Source organism: Hemitrygon akajei, chromosome 3 (assembly GCF_048418815.1).
Source record: "Hemitrygon akajei chromosome 3, sHemAka1.3, whole genome shotgun sequence".
NCBI classification, from domain to species: domain Eukaryota; kingdom Metazoa; phylum Chordata; class Chondrichthyes; order Myliobatiformes; family Dasyatidae; genus Hemitrygon; species Hemitrygon akajei.
This window is the reverse complement of record NC_133126.1, coordinates 49,384,579-49,402,293: the sequence shown is the minus strand read 5'-3', so window position 1 is coordinate 49,402,293 and position 17,715 is coordinate 49,384,579. Positions and strand designations below refer to the sequence as shown.

Sequence of the window (17,715 nt, the reverse complement as noted above, 5' to 3'; positions counted from 1 at the left end):
GGTGTGCGAGGTACTTAATAATGGACACTGCTTTTCTGGGACACCGCTCCCTAAAGATATCCTCGGTACTTTGTAGGCTAGTGCCCAAGATGGAGCTGACTAGATCGACAACCTTCTGCAGCTCCTTTCAGTCCTGTACAGTAGCCCCTCCATACCAGACAGTGATGAAGCCTGTCAGAATGCTCTCCACAGTACAACTATAGCAGTTTTTGAGTATTTGTTGACATGCCAAATCTCTTCAAACTCCTAATAAAATATAGTCGCTGTCTTGCCTTCTTTATAACTACATCGATATGTTGGGATCAGGTTAGATCCTCAGAGATCTTGACACCCAGGAACTTGAAATTGCTCGCTCTCTCCACTTCTGATCCCACTATGAGGATTGGTATGTGTTCCTTTGTCTTACCCTTCCTGAAGTCCACAATCAGTTTTTTCATCTTACTGACATTGAGTGCCAGGTTGTCGCTGCGACACCACTCCACTAGTTGGCATATTTCACTCCTGTATGCCCTCTTGTCACCACCTGAGATTCTACCAACAATATAATATCGTCAGCAAATTTACAGACTGTATTTGAGCTATGCCTAGCCACACAGTCATGTGTATATAGAGAGTGGAGCAGTGGGCTAAGCACACACCCCTGAGGTGCACCAGTGTTGATCGTCAGCAAGGAGGAGATGTTATCATCAATCCACAGAGACTGTGGTCTTCCGGTTAGGAAGTCGAGGATCCAATTACAGAGGGAGGTACAGAGGCCCAGGTTCAGCAACTTCTCAATCAGGATTGTGGGAATGATGGTATTAAATGCTGAGTATAGTCAATGAACAGCATCCTAACATAGGTGCCTGTGTTGTCCAGGAGTCTAAAGTGCGGAGAGCCATTGAGATTGCATCTGCCATTGACGTATTGTAGAGATAGGCAAATGGGTGCAGGTCCTTACTGAGGCAAGAGTTCAGTCTAATCATGACCAACCTCTCAAAGCATTTCGTCACTGTCGATGTGAGTGCTACTGGGCAATAGTCATTAAGGCAGCTCATGTTATTCTTCTTAGACACTGGTATAATTGTTGCCCTTTTGAAGCAAGTAGGAACTTCTGAAGCAGCACGGGGTTGAAAAATCTCACAAAAGCTGATTTTAAAGCATTTTTAAAAGGAGTCCTCATTCATAGCTGGAACCGAAAGACAGGAGCAGCAAAAGCAAGCGTCAAGGGACCCGCCCTTTCTTCTTTCACCTACATCTCACAGTAACATCAGCCAGACATCCCCACCCCCACTTTGCTCCTGCCCCCTCCACTCTTTAAATTTTTTTTAACTTTTTAAACAAAACTAAGATCTGAATTCTAGCCATCCTAAACTTCAAATGGCATATTTAGACTTTGTGGTTGAGAGGTCTGGTCATGTGGAAGTTGTTATTACTGCATGAAAGAAATGAAAACCAGACAAGAGTGCATTTTGCTCAAGATGAATTCACGCTGGATGAAACAAATGATGCAGAGCCGATTATGCCAACAGATCAGAAAAAAATTCTTAGGTACGCTTTATTTTGACACGTTGAGGAACAATAAGTAAGCTGACAGGCTAGTGTTGAGACAGTTTGATTGATTTGGCTCTGTTAAAGCTGCACACAAGTACTTGCATTAGAACTTTAAAGTATGTAATTAGATGAGAGGTTAAATTAAAGGATTTGTTTTAAAGGATTCATTGGATACTCACCTTAAATCAGATCTGACTATTTTTAGCAGGAAACTGGAAATGGGAAACCGTGAAATATGACTTTGGCTCTTCTCATCCCACTGCCTGTTAATTTGCAACACAAAGATGTGTGGCACTCAAATCAATGTACCATTCCCCAAGTCATGCAGAAATCCCTTCTGGAACTGCTGACTTGAAATAGTCTCAGTTCACTGAACGTCAACACAGCAAAGAATCAGATAGATTTTAGTTGGCAGCAATATTGCCACTGAGACAAAAGGTGGAAGGTTTAAGATGTACTGTGGTGATACAGACACACAGTATTATCCCTTGGCAGCAGTATTGAGGGAAAGATGCTCCGTCAAGAGCAAGGTCTTCTGATTAAGACATTAAGTTGAGGTTTTATTTGTTCAGAGTGCATCTATTGGGAAGAAAAGCATAGGAGATCCTCCCAATGTCCTGGCCAATATTCATACCTCAGTTAACATTATAAAAACATATTTACAGATTGTACCACATTAATGGTTGTGGGAGATTGTTGGGTGAAAAGCTGGTTGTTCATTTTCTACAATGTCATAATTCAAATGTACTTAATTAGCTGTAAAGCATTTAGGTTCTCCCACAGTCATGAAAAAAATCAATTTAAAAATTTCTTGTTCAGGCTGACAGAACTCCAATAAGTGTTACCAGAGACTCAAGTTTGTTGAAACTTCACAGCCTGAACCATTCTTGTACAAGACCGTTGCTCAAATAGGAAAGAGCTGAACCATATTTGGTTAAGTTATGCAATTCTTGTTTCGTATATTTATGTTGAATTTATCCTTGCGCTGGATGATTCTCCTGTTAAAAAGAAAATTTATTCAGAACTCAGTGGAAGCATCACATGTTTGGTTTCCAAAGAGTGTTGCAACATATACAGTTTAGTCCATCACAATAATGGGAAGTTACATAGAAGATGGGAAGGGGATCCAGTTCTTCAAGCCTGCTTTGCCATTTATGGTTGATCCTCTACCTCATTATCATATTCCAACACTCAGCCCATACCCCTTGATGCTTTCTGTGGCTAGAAATATATCCAATTCCTTCTTATTTATATTCAGCGATCTGGCCTCTCCAGCATTCTGTTGTAACAAATTCCACATGCTCACCACACTGAGTGAGGAAATTCTCTGTACCCTCAGGCTCAAATCTTTTGCAATCTAAGATGTGACCTTTCATTCCAGATGCCCCAGTTGGAGAAACCGGCTCCTTGCATCCAGTCAGTCTTGCCCCATCAGTATTCTGATAGTTTCAGCTTCCTCCCCCACTTCTAAACTCTAGAGGTTGTGAACCTAGTTGATCTAATCTCTCCACCTACAGAAGTCCAGTTATCCCAAGTATCAGTATGGTGAACCTTAGCTGCTCAGCCTCTACAGCAAGTCCCAAACTGTACAATATACCAAGCGTGACTTCATTATGGCCCAGGTTAATTGTACTGTAGTAAACTATATTTGCTCCCATTCTGAATCATCTTGCTGTGAAGGCCAAATGCACCACTTGCCTAACTTGCCTAACCACTTTCTGAACATTGATCCCTTTACCAATTTGAGATTCCCAGCGTTACCCAATCACGTTAATCAGAATAATAGGATCTAATTTTTGCTGCATGGGGAGTTTTTATACTTCCCTCATTTCTGCTTTTTTTTCCTTGAAAAGCTACGTTCAAATTAAAAATTTTAAACTCAAACATTCCTAATTCAATGACCACAGGAAAATTCCTAGTAAGTAACCTCAACCAGGACAAGGTCAGTTTATTGGGGCAATACATCACTGTTGCTCTGAACATACAACTAGCAAACTCCCTTTTAATTTTTCGCCACTTAAGTAAAAGATGCTCAAAGATAGCTCCTAATTTTGCATGAGTTTGGGATTTTGCATCTGAAATGTCAAAGAGAATAAACAAACCCAGACCAGATGATTTATTACCACCTACTGTAGGTTTCAATAATACTGAAGGATCCAATAATTCAGTCCTGTCCATGGGATTTAGATGGGCAGGGCAAAAACAACGAGAACTGTACAATCAAAGGAAAATACAAAGGAGAAAGCTCCAAAGATAATAAAGCAAAGGGAACAAAAGATAATTTAGAGAAATCCTTTGAAAGTAATTGGAGCATCATTTTAGTAAAATATTATCTATATTGGAAAAAGTCATCCCACCAGTCAATGGAAAGTTCATTACCAATATGCATTCTGTTCAATGCAGTTGAATAAGGAATGCTATTTTCCTCAAAGCTGGTGACGAAGCTTTGAATCTTAATGGTAGCAGCTGATTTTCACATTTTTAACTATAAATCATAAATCATCTGAAGTTCAAAGGTAACACGACTGAATCTGCAGATGCTGGAAATAAATAAAAACACAAAATGCTGGCAGAACTCAGCAGGCCAGACAGCATCTGCGGGAGGAGGTAGTGACGACACTTCAGGCCGAAACCCTTCATCAGCAGTCACTCAGGAGGAGTCACCCTCCTGATGAAGGGTTTCAGCCCGAAACGTCGTCACTACCTCCTCCCATAGATGCTGTCTGGCCTGCTGAGTTCTGCCAGCATTTTGTGTTTTTAATCATCTGAAGTTGCCCAATTTACATATGGATGCTGATTGTCTCCATTACTCAGGATGGCAAATACTTCAACCATTAAAAAATAGTACCATGACCTAGAGGGTGTCATTAGTTGAAACTCCTGTTTAATTAGCATTTACGTAAAGCATCTTCTTGATGGAGGAATTAAAGCCAACTGTCACTCTAGCAGTCTAATAGCTTAATAAACAGTTAAATATGTCCACGTTAGTTTATTAAGGTAGCTTCAAGGCATTTTGGTGGGTAGCAACTCAAGCTATATCCCCTCTTAATAGCAGACTGTGTTTGATGTCAGCTCCAAGCGTTACTCAAAAAGGGCCTTGGCACTTAAAATGAATACTTTACGGTAAATATCACTGGACAGCAAATTTTTTCAAACTTGTTGCTTCCTCAGAAATTTTTTTTTTTGGTTACGATTGACCTCTTGAAGCTGAACAGAAATATAACTGTTTGTGTCACGTAAGAACTTGGAGAAACAAGAAATTAACTTTTACTGAATATAATCTGTTTAATTGCATAATGGTGCTGATGCTTTGCAACAGTTCAACTGAGCTAAAAATGTTTTGTTGATGGTTTCCGTTTGTACTTGTTATCTGAGGTGTTAAATGTCCAACAATAATCAGATAACATTAATGGATACCATTTGTCCTAATAACATTTCTCCAAGATTTGCAGGGAAGAAGTCTAAATGGGAATGCAGAAAATGAATCTTTAGTGACATGTTATAATTCATGGCTTTATACACTTGAATCATTTTGTCAATCAGTTGCATGTAGTTTGCTACTCTGTAGCTACCAAGAATTTTCAAGAACATCCTTGAATAACTTACATGCGATTTTCTCTGGTCTTACTAGAAGTTCTTCAAATTGACTGATTTGATGACTTTTTTTGATTTGTGGACCAATAAAAATACCTTCCTGAATCTTGGCATCAGTTATTCTGGGAAATATCTGTCTCAAATATCGAAAACCTTCATGGAAATTTTTGTGCCTGGTGACAGCAGATTCTGTTCTTGCAGTCTTGAACCCTGTAATTCTGCTTTTGCCTTTAACAAACCCAAGCCTCTGACCAGGTTATTTAACTTAGATTGAGTTATCTGATGAGGTTCCCTCGACATAAAATGTTCAAAATCTGTATCAGTATCAGTGTCATTTTCCACTCCTGGCTTGTATACCATGGCATCTTTGTCTGCCTCCTCTGGACTCCATGTCTTTGGTGGTTTCAGTATTGGAAGACTAAGGTCATGTGGCACAGGTCTCATGGCTAAAGGGAGATTAGGATATTCAGTGGATTTCTCGTTTTTAGCAGAAAAAGTAACAGTCTATCACACGATCCTTCCGCTCTCACCATATCATCAGGACAGCAAACGGCATTGACTTCTCTGAGCCAATTCTAAAATCGACAGTGTATGCTGTGCAATAAATGTGAGGAGCTCGGGCTGTGTCTAAGTCATCAATTTTGTACCTAAAATAGAGTTCATAGGCTTTCTTAATAACAGGAGTCATGCTCAGTCCTTGAGATTTAAGCATATACTCACCACAAATATATCGAAAAGTATCACTATTGTTGCAAATTTGGCGAAATATTTTGCTATTATAAATACACCTGAAATTACAATTACTTTATTATAATAAACACACACAAACCTATCCTGCCATGCAGCATCCACCCTGCCTAAACATGCCTGGGCAAGATAGAAAACTCTTCAGCTTACATTATGGGCAACATTTTAATTCACTTGAATTACGAAATGGAATGACAAATATCAGTGATTTCAAAAGAATGGTGCATGATAGGGATGGCTCGTGGTGATTTTCATGATTGGCAACCTAAAATCTATAAAATACACCCAAAAGTATTCACGAAGCAAAATCTTTGTTGTCCAGTGTATGCAGAAGGGAGATGGAAAGGGTAAAATCAAATAAAGTCCAATAAGGGGAAAGGAGCACATATTAAAAGCCAAATTTCCATATATAAAGAGGTAAACAAGATGAATGATAAATGGGTGAGTGGACTGATCATTTGGTGGGAATTTTCCCAGCTTTCCCATGTGTTTTGTTTTAATTTTGTTCCTGCAAGTCATAAAATATCACTTGAAATACAGCTTTGATCTAACTTCATATTTATGCATAGGAAAGCAGCTATCAAAACAGTTGACTTTTCCTTCACTGATTTCTTCTATCTCTCTTGTATATGTTTCTCATTCAGAGCAACGATTCAGTTATTCCCTCCAGTTTCAATTCTTCACAATTCGCTTTCCATTTTGAAAATTAAACAATCTTATCCAAACTTCATTTTAAAATTATTAATCTACTAACCAGATTTTGCTTTTGGTTACAAAATATTCATTTCTCATCCATTCCAGTTAACTGGAATTTGGGCGATGAATTGAATTTGGAATTGAAGGCTGAACTTCAAAAACTGAGTTGAGCTGCCACAAGAAAACATACATGAAAATGTAATATTGATGTTTGATTAATAGTGGAATTATGCAAAAGGACAAGGTGCTGGTGATGTGCTCAATGTCAAATTAATAACACAGAGACTTGGACTGACATTCGAGAGTCCAAAAGAAGGGGACTTGGGATGAAAGTGGATCTTTCCACAATACAGCAAAAAGTGCAGTGCTTTCTGTGTGGAGCTAAGAGCTCGAGTAGAAAATATCTTCTTCACACTCCATAGAGAAATAATCAACAAGTAGATATTTCATACATTTACTACATTTCATACTTAGATTATTCAAGGTAGAGCAGTGGATTTGGTGTATATGGATTTTAGTCAGTTGTTCAACATGGTTAGCTCATTCATTAAGTCAGGAGGCATGATTTGGCTGCATAGATTCAGATTTGGCTTGTCCATAAGAGACAGAGGTGGTAGGAGGTAAAGCATATTCTGCCTGGAGGACAGTGACAAGCGGTGTTCCAAAGCAATCTGTTCTGGGTCTCCTGCTTTTCATGATTTTTATAAATTACCTGGATGAGGAAGCAGAAGGGTGGGTTAGTAAATCTGCAGATAACACAAAGGTTGATGGCATTGTTGAGAGTGTAGAAGGTTGCCATAGTTACAAGGTGACACAGATAGGATGTAGACTTGGTCAGAGAAAAGGCACATGGAGTTCAATCTGGAAAATTGGATAATAATAATCTTTTGGAAGGTCAAACTTGAAGGCACAGTACAGGGTTAATGGCAGGATTCTTAGCAGTGTGGAGGAACAGATGGGTCCACATCCAGAGATCCCTCAAAGTTGCCACACAAGTCATAGGGTAGTTCAAAAGGCATATGGTGTGTTGGCCTTTATTAGTCAGGGGATTGAGTTCGAGAGCCAGGGTAATGTTGTAGCTCTATAAAAACTCTGGTTAGACCACACTTGGAGATTTAACAGGATGATTCCTGAATTATAAGAGCATGTCTAGTGATGAAAGGTTAAGTGAGGAAAGGTTGAGCAAACTAAGGCTTTGGAATGAAGAAGGGCGAGAGGTGACTTCATAGAGATATACAAAATAAAAGGCATAGACAAAGTAGATAGACACCCCCTTTTATCTCAGGGTGGCTATCTACCCAAAGGATATCTGTTTGTCTGATTGATCTTGTAGTGGATTGAAAGGTCAACACTACATCATGGGCCAAAGAGCCTGTACTGTTCTATGTTCTACATTCTGTCAAGACAAAAAAATGTTCCATTGTAGCAGTAACTAAAACCTTGGTCGAGGAGGTTTTTTTTAAAAAAAAGAGTAAAATCTGAGGAGGAGGAAATACAGGAATTGAAGGCACAGCTATCAACAATGGGACAAAATGGGGTGGCAAAATGCAAAATATCAGATAGTATTGTAGATAAAAAGATGCAATGAAGACAATCATTTCAAACTTCAGATGATGGAATCTTATGTTGATCAGTCAAGATGAGCATGATGGGTAAATGTAGTGGAAACACTTGAATGAACTGCAATTTAGGGAGCCAGGAGACCATTAGAATAGGCTAGTGGCATTAAAAGGAGGCAGAGCAGAGAGCAACATTACAGCTACAAGGAGGTCATCTTAGTAATGGGAAATTTACGGCATTAGAATCTTAGCTCAAGGCTGAATATGCAAAAAACATGTATGGTCTAGCTCTATCAGAGACGATGTACCTGGGGCTCAGTACTTTCATTGCTAACCAAAACTTTCAGGCATTGTTAAGCCACGTTGTACACATACCTCAGACTCTGATGTCATTACAGGACTTGACTGAAAATGTCTCAAGATTAAGCTAACATTTCAAATTTTAACTTCCCACCAGGTTAGTCTGAGATCTGATCTCAGTGAAAGTAACCAGTGAGGGTGCACCACACGGATAGAGTGCAAAGTACTACTGCTTCAAAGCTTCTGAAACCCCGGTTTAATTCCTCATTCTGCTGCTGACCATGGAGTTTGCATATTCTCCCTGTGTGAGCTCACGGGCTTTCCTCAGGGTGTTCTGGTTTCCTCCCATATCCCAAAGACTTGCTGGTTGATAACTTAATTGCCACCTGTAAATTTGCCTCATGGGTCAGAAAAGTTAGAGGGAGTAAATGGGGATGCAGGAGGAAAAAGCAGGATTAATCTAATTGGGTTCTTGACAGTTGGTGCAGGGGCAGTGGTCTGAAAGACCTGTTTCTTTGCTACATAACTCTTAAAACAAAACAGCAGGCATCAGTCTCAATTGGCTCAATAATCCTAATCAGGTGAGATAATCTGCCATCTTTGATCATTGCAGGACTCCATTGTCAACCAATGTTGTTGACTCTTAACTGGCCTGATGTACTGAAAGAACAAGAGCATCACAGGAGCTGTTTTGCCACTCGGACACAGCAGTTCAGAGAAAGCCATTTCACTGCCTTCCCGGGCCCAACAGGGGCAGGAGATAAATACTGGCCTAGGTTACAGCCATATTTTTGAATGAATTAAAGACAGTAACTGTTGATAAGCGTTTATATGTATGAATGGAAGCTTGCCATTATATCTTTTAATGAGAATACACGACAACTATATGATTGTTTAGATGTGTAAATATTAAAACTTCACTCAGCTGACTGGATGGATATTTTGAATTTAAAAGAGTATTTAGCTGCCATTGGCTATTGTAATATTGGCATACATTCCCAATTATGAAAATTCATCCAGAATCTGGTTCATCATTGTCTGATATGACATGAAGTTTGATGATTTGCAGCAGTACAGCGAAAAGACACAAAATTTCTATAAATTATAATCAATGCAAAATAAAAGAAAAACTTCTGCAGTGTTCAAGGGTTCATGGATTATTCAAAACTATGATGGCAGATAGAAAGAAGCTGTTCCTGAATCACAAACGTGGGTCTTCAGGCTCCTGTACCTCTTCCATGATGATGGTAAAGGGAAGAAGGCATCCTTATTGATGAATGCACCTTCTTGATGCTCTACCTCTTGAAGATATTGTCAACGGTAGAGAGGGTGGTGCCCATGATGGAGCTGGCCATATATATCACCTTCTGCACCCTCTTGCAGTCCTGTGCATTAGAGCCTCCAGACCAGTCTCTGACGCACCCAGTCAGAATGCTCCCCACCATACATCTGTAGAAATTTGCAAGTGTCTTTGGTAATATACCAAATCTCCTCAAACACCTAACAAAGTATTGCTACTACCATGCATAATTTCTGATTGTGTCAATGTGTAGGCCCAGGACATACACTCTGAGATGTTGCCATCAAAGAACTTAAGGCTGCTCACCCTTTCCACTGCTGACCTCTCGATGAGGACTGGTGTGTGATCTCCAGACTTCCCTTTCCTGATGTCCACTGTCTATTCCTTGGTCGTACTGACACTGTGTAAAGATGTTGTCATGACACCACTCAACCGGTTAATTCTTGTAGGTCTCCCTAACACCTGAAATTTTACTGACAACGGTGAAGTCATCTGCAAATTTGTAAATGGTGTTTGAGCTGTGCTTAGCCACACATTCATGAGTGCAGAAAGAGTACAGTAGTGGACTAAGCACACATCCTTGAGGTACCCTTATATCGATTGCCAGCTAGGAGATGTTACCACCATCCATACTGACTCGGTACAAATTGAAACCGTCAAGGATCCAGTTGTAGTGGGAGTTACAGAGGCCCAGGTTTAGAAGCTTGGTGATGAATACTGAGGGGATGAAGGTGTTGAATGCTGAGCTGTAATCAATAACCAGCATTCCAAGGTATCTATTGCTCTAAAGCAGAGTGGAGAGCCAATGAGAATGAGTCCAATGTAGACCTGTTGTGATCTATTTCTAAGTTCGTCTCCATATTCCATATTAGTAACTAATGACGATCTACTGTCTTGTAGGAACTTTCAAATTATTTCTAATTTATGCTTACTTATCAAGCTTTTTCACTGAAGGGTGGTGAGAGCTGCCAGCACAGGTGGTGGATGTGACATTGATTTCCAACATTTAAAAGAAGTTTGGATTGGTACATCGATGGGAGGGGTCTGTGTGCAGGTAGACGGGGCTAAACAGTTTAAATAGTTCGGCATGGACTGAAGGGCTTGTTTCTGTGCTGTAGTTTTCTATGACACTAATTTGTGCCATATCTAGACTGCCACTTCATTGAGGTGCTAAATTAATGGCTTGTCAGCTTTCTCAGGTGGAAATTGATGGAATTATTCAAAAAGATCATGAATGGTCTACATTCCTAATCAAGATTAATTCCTCATGTATTCCAATACATAGGGATTTTAATATGCAGACATCCATCTACATATTGTTGTATCATGATGTTCAGTACCCCACCATTCACTGTATAAGGTCCTACTGAAATGCAACACCTCACACTTGTCTGCACTAAATTCTGTTTGCCAGTTTTCAGCCCATTTTTCCAGCTGGTCCTGATACTGCTGCAAGCTTTGCTAGTCTTCCTCACCGTTCACTTTAATCCCCAACCTTGGTGTCATCTGCAAATTTGCCGATCCAATATCACCTAGGTGGCTGATATAGATGACAAACAAACAACAGACCCAGCACCAACCCCTGCAGCATTTCACCAGTCACAGGCAATCATCTACCACTCTCTGGCTTCTCTCACAAAGTCAATGTCTAATCCAATTTATTACTTCATCTTGAATGCTGATCGACTGAACCTTCTTGACCAACCTCTCACATGGGACCTTGTCAAATGGTCCCGTGTGGTCCATGTAGACTACATTTATTGTCAATTCAAGTCACTTTTATTGTCATTTCGACCATAATTGCTGGTACAGTACCTAGTAAAAATGAGACAACGTTTTTCAGGACCATGGTGTTACATGACAAAGTACAAAAACTAGACCGAACTAAGTAAAAAAAACAACACAGAGAAAGCAACACTAGACTACAGATCTACACAGGACTGCATAAAGTGCACAAAACCAGTGCAGGCATTACAATAAATAATAAACAGGACAATAGGGCAAGGTGTCAGCCTTCATCAACTTAACTGGTAACATCCTCAAAAAACTTTAAGATTGGTTAGACATGACCTACCATGCACAAAGTCATGCTGATTATCCCTAATCAATCCCTGTCTATCCAAATACTCATATGGAGAAGAAGAATTTCAGAGTTGTATACTTTGATAATAAATGAATCTTTGATATATCTGGCCTCTTAGAATACCTTCCAATAACTTTCTCTGAACCTCTGAATCAGTAGGTGATCTCACAATGTACTATCTCAGAATGGAAAGTGATGCCACTGGAAAAAAAATCATAAGATATTACAGGGATAGATATTGACAAGTCCATAGTGCCTCTGACAATTCAAAAAGGGCAATATCCCATTTTCTTTCCAAATCTTTATATGTTCTTCACTTTCATAAAATTCAATTCCCTTTTTAGCTCCATATGTTCTTTGCATTACTAGCCTCATTGAGTTAAACATTACACACTCTAACCACCTACTGTAAAAAAAAGCTTCACATCTCCCTTTTTTCCTCTTCCACTGATAATCCTTAGCTTCATTAAAGAACTTACATTCTCAAAACTCTTCTAAGATTTGATGATATTTATTAGGTCTCCCTTAATTCACAAAGATGAGTGAGTTAGGGAAAATTGTTCCCACACAAGTTACATTTGAATAGGCAAATTTGCTAACATCATTCAAAATTTTACTTATGAGTCAGATACATGTACAATGTTTGTAACTTGTCATAAAGGCATATAGCTTAGAAACAGATCTGTCAACCTATCACCAACTATCAACTCCCCATTTGCAGTAATCCTGCACTAACCCAATTTTCCCCACAATGTTATCCACTCACCAGGTTCAATCGCTCACTTACACACTCAGGGCCATCAAACCCTCCAATCTGTAAGTTTTGGGGATCTAGGAAGAACTTGGAAAGCCCAGAAGAAACGCAAGGAGTCATAGGGAGAATGAGCAATGTCTACGTAGTCAGCACCTTTGATCAGAATTAACTGGTGTGTGAGGCAGCAGTTCTACTCGCTGTGTCACTGCACAACTGTCTAAATCTATAATGAGAGAAAGGAATCCATTGGAAGCCAGGCTGCCTAATGTCACACACCAAATTTCTGGAACTCTTTTTGTATTCCTCATCGACTCACTGTCATTTCTCTATTAAAAAAATCTTTAAAGCTTAGCTCTCACCATGATACAATGTAGAGCACCCGGGACGCTGTCCATGTTAGTTCCTAATGCTCCTCAGTTACATTTGCAGACTATCGTTTGTAATAGAAATACGATGCAATGCCAGTTTTATCAGTACAATTTAAAGGCAGACCTATATCACTCAAAATATTTTTCAGCTTATGGTCAACCCTCAGAAATATCACCTGTATGCATACAACAGTTTAATAAATGCAAGTTAAATAATTTTATTTGAGTAGATAATTATTCAACAATTTAGTCCAAACAGTTTCAAGCAGAACAATAACAGATTTTGACAGTAATGGGTTCAGCCAGCAGTATTTCAATGAACCCAAGTCTGACTGTTCCTAAAATTTGCACTGATGAACCACATGATATGAAAGCTATCACAAACCATTCATCTATCATTTGGCAGAGTGATCGGCAGCTTTATCAGGAAGCCTGGTACTATGGAAACTGAACCTGAATTCGTGTTTAGATCAGGAACCCTCGGAGTCACGAGTTAACTGTTTACTTTTAAATATTCAAGATTTTTTTTGTAAGACTTAAAGGCACAAAAGTGACAGTGTGAACTCACCCAGAAGTTTTACAAGCTTGGACCATTATCACCTTCACCTAGAGATATAAAATATTGAAAGACTTGAAATCAACTGAAAAATGCTGAATATTGATTGTGATGGTGTCGTCACCTTTAGTTTACAGTGTGAATCGCATTCTAGCTGACTAAACAAGCCAAATTTGTAAAACTATGTCCAAGTACGCTTAGAGTAAGAAACACAAATCCGAACATAACAGCTGTTGACAACATCATCTGTTTACTATAGCTGCACCTCCCAAGTACAAGCCATCAGGGAAACAGGGGCTTAATGATTCGAATAAGATTCTATTTTAAAAATAAATCAAAGTGAATTAATTTATCAATATAAACAAGACCATTTGACTGCAGCAAGACATTACCATATGGGAAGCAGGCCTCAGTTGAGGCCCCTATTTTCAGTGGTTTAGTCTATCCACATATTTTGTCAATGTGTTTTTATTCATTGCGTTTTATTTTTACCATGCCGCTTCAGAAATTCCAGGCTTAGTCGGTTACACTGAGCCTGTCAGTATCCATAGCCTCCATTCCTGAAAAGAATACATCTCAAAGATAGTTTCAATCTTTCCTTCATGGACGTGTCACTCATGATCAAAATAAACTCCCAGTGTCAAGACATCTTAATACAGGGTATTTTTTAAGGAATTGGCTTAGCTTGCCTCCCCGCCCCTCTCCACTCCCCATGTAGTATTGTTTTCGAAAAGCAGCAGTAACTCCCTAGAGTAACGCTGGGTGGAATTAAAGTCAGCTTTAATTGACTTCTGCAAAACTGCAGATACACCAAAAAGCTATGTTTCCTGTGCCCTTCCGTCTATGTCCACGATCACACTGGTTTCCTGTATTCGCTTAATAGGCAAATTTAAAGAAGCCCCGGCAAACAATCAAAAGCCCCTGAGCTTTTTGTTCTTGTTGGAATAGTGAGGCAAAAGTCATGTGAAAATAATTGGAATGGCCACGACATACCCACCGCCTTCACTGAAATGCTCAGTGGAATAGTCTATTCAAAACTGCGGGAACGTTCTATTGGATGCTTCAATGTTTCGCAACAAACATTACAACATTTTACTTTTATTTACGGGGCCCAATAGGATCATGCACGGTAATTTAAATATTGTACAGAAATTCAGGGAAAAGTGGGCTGGATGCCCGTAGTGTTCATTGACTCACGCTCAACAAGGGTACTCCACCCCAAACACTATTAAATTGTTTTATCTTCCTTAAACAACTGACAGAGTAGATCGCAATCAGCCTTTTAGCAGCGGGATGAACATGCAATGCTTGGAATAAAATAAGGTTTAGCGAGGACTTACAACCTGAAAAAAAAACATCCTCAGCAACATTCACCGATCCCATCCGAGAAGTCAACTCACAGAAATCTCAGAAAGGAAATGACTCGCATTCTTTAAAAATTAAGCCACATGCAGTCCCTCAGCAGAAGTGACTAATCGTATAAATTGTACCCTGCGGCACTGAAGAGAAGCGAATGCAATAGCCACCAAAATCTTAAAAGCTTATAGAAGAAAGATGGGAGGCAAAATGTTTCAGACAACGTAAATCTTACAGATAAACGACAACCGGATACATTTACCGGCGATCTTAAAGGATCGCCAAACTGTCCCACAGGGTCGTTTAGGAACTGACGAGAGAGCCAGTCAAAACCACAGGAATGACAGTTTTTTTCCCTGTGAGAAGCTACAGAGGGGGTTTGCTTCAAACATTCCCAGCATGATACTATTTATGTAATAACACCTAGGATTAAAAAAAGATTCTATAAATATCGTGAAAGTAAATAGTTTACAAATAAGTTTCACGTGTATATCTGAATAAAAATTATTCAAATATACACCAGCTCTCAAGTAACTTCATTCTTACTCTAATATGTGTACTTAGAAGTGCCACGGTGCGGACTTGAAGCAAATTTTTAAATCCCACCCCCACCCCCCCCAACATTGGAATACAAGGCAAACGTGTTTTTTTTTTTGAAAGATGGTTAAATAGAGCCAGCGCTTTCTTACCGCTGGAAGTCCTCCACTGGATATAGCACGAAGGAAGTTGCCTCCAGCAGCCACAAATCCAAACGAAATGTCCGCTGAAGATTCACTGAAGTGGGGAAGAGTTATTGTAGCTGAGACAAACTTCACTGCCACATCTCCGCTGCTCCGGCAGCCACAAAACTACATATGGTTGTCGGCTGAATTCCCACATGTGCTGGGAAACATGAAAGGGTACAACTGCCGGCGTACGTCTTTTCAGCGGTGTTAGTGCGCTCGGTGGAAGCTGCCGAGGTTTGGTTCTATCGTGCTCTTTTCTCTTCCTGAGTCCACGTCGGAGTCCCACAGAAATTCATGCAGCTGGAACTCATTGGAGCGTTTTGAGCGCTGCGTGTGTTGCAATCCCCCTCTGTTCATTACTTGGATGGTTTGCTCCACTCTCTAACATGCCAGCTCCTGTCCGGCTCCGTGTGCCACAGCTTTCATGTACACACATACATGAGTGAGCAGTTCACTGAAACTCGCCCGTTTTAAACAATGTGACCACGTTACAAATCACTGTGCGCCCTTTACCCCGCGCATTGTAACCTTTTCAACAATCACCTATAGTAACCTCTGCCTTTGTTTCGTTAACCCTCTCCACTGGCGCTGAATTAGCAACGCTCCTTTAGTCAAACTGGTTTTAAACAAGAAGACTCTTTTGTTCTGGTTTTACAAATCAGCTAATATCTCTTCCAATGTCCCGTCACGAATCACCATATTTTGAACCCTCGTGGCCCCATCTGCTAACATGTTGCACGCAGACATAGTTGTATATGTTACACCCTGCGGCTGGAATATGAATACTTCTCAGAGAGCTGATCACAGGGCCTGGAAGCTATGCTGGCGTTTTCACTCAAAGTTCAAGTTCAAAGTAAATTTATTATCAAAGTACATATATGTCACCCTGAGATTCGTTTTCCTGCGGGCACGCACAGTAAATCCGTGAAGCACAATAGAATCAATGAAAGACCACACCCAACAAGACAATCAAACAACCAATGTGTAAAGGCTAATAAATAATGCAAACACAAAAAGAATAATAATAATAATCATCATTTAGAGTCAGAATACCACAACTTCTATTATGACCAATCCATTATTACAGATAGGACAACCCATAGTAACAGTTCAGTTTTAATATTACAGGATAAACAAGCAGGAACAACTTAGTTAATAAATGTAGCCATTCCAAACACATGTAACTTACAGAAATCAGTAAGTGAAAAGCTTAAGAAAGCTGCTGAATTAATAGAGGGAATTGAAAGTCTATGGAACTTGAACAGAGTATACAGCGTCCTGATAGTGATATCTACAACTGGTATTGTCCCAAAGTCACTAACAAAAGCATTAAACAATTAGGCCTGCACAGCAATATTTATGTAAATCTTCAGAAAGCCACAATACTAAACACCACTAGAATAGTCCAAAAGTTCCCAGCAATTGACTAATGAGCCTTGCTTGACTATGCCTGCACCTCAGGTTTTACCAGCTTGAGCTAAGAAAAAAATGTTTTTGTATTTTTATAACAATAATATAAAAAAGAAGCATTAAATATCAACAACATGAGATAAAGAGTCCTTGAGAGTGAATCCACAGTTTGTGGTGGGCTCAATATGTGGTGGAACAGTTCATTGATGGGGCGAGTGAAGTTATTCCCTCTGGTTCAAAAGCTGAGGGGTAATAACTGTTCCTGAACCTGGTGGTGTGCATCCTGAGGTTCCTGTACCTTCTTCCTAATGGCAGCAGCAAGAAGAGAGCACGGCCTGGGTGGTGGGGAGCTGGGTCTGTGCACATGTGCTCAATGGTGGGGAGATTGTTGTCTGGCACCATTAAGCTGGATTTTCAATTTCCTTCCTATATGCTGATTCATCCCTAACAACAGTGATGTCATCTGCAAACTTAAATATGGGATTGGTGCTGTGCTTAGCCTCACAGTCATAAGTACAAAGTAAATGGAGCAGGGGCTAAGCACACAGCGTTGTGTTGTACCTGTGCTGATGGAGATTGTGGAGGGGATGTTGTTGCCAATCCAAACTGACTGCGATCTGCAAGTGAGGAAATCGAGGAACCAATTGCATGAGGAGGTATTCAGGCCAAGGACTTGAAGCTTATTGATTAGTTTTGAGTATTAAATACTGAACTGCAGTTAATAAACTGCATCC

At 39.8% G+C, this 17,715-nt stretch overlaps 1 protein-coding gene across 2 annotated transcripts in view; it reads right to left on the bottom strand.

Annotated features, from left to right (window-relative positions):
* The window catches only part of frmd6 (FERM domain containing 6), a 125,249-nt gene extending 109,271 nt beyond the window's left edge, over positions 1–15,978 (bottom strand). Inside the window, exons 1-2 of one of the 2 annotated variants that reach the window (XM_073039836.1) lie at positions 15,536–15,978; positions 13,503–13,540 (exon numbers count right to left, since the gene is read on the bottom strand). The gene's annotated coding sequence lies outside the window, so the exon portion shown is untranslated. The remainder of the gene's footprint in view (positions 1–13,502; positions 13,541–15,535) is intronic. The other variant, XM_073039835.1, reaches the window with a different exon arrangement.
* Between the last annotated feature and the right edge of the window lie 1,737 nt (positions 15,979–17,715).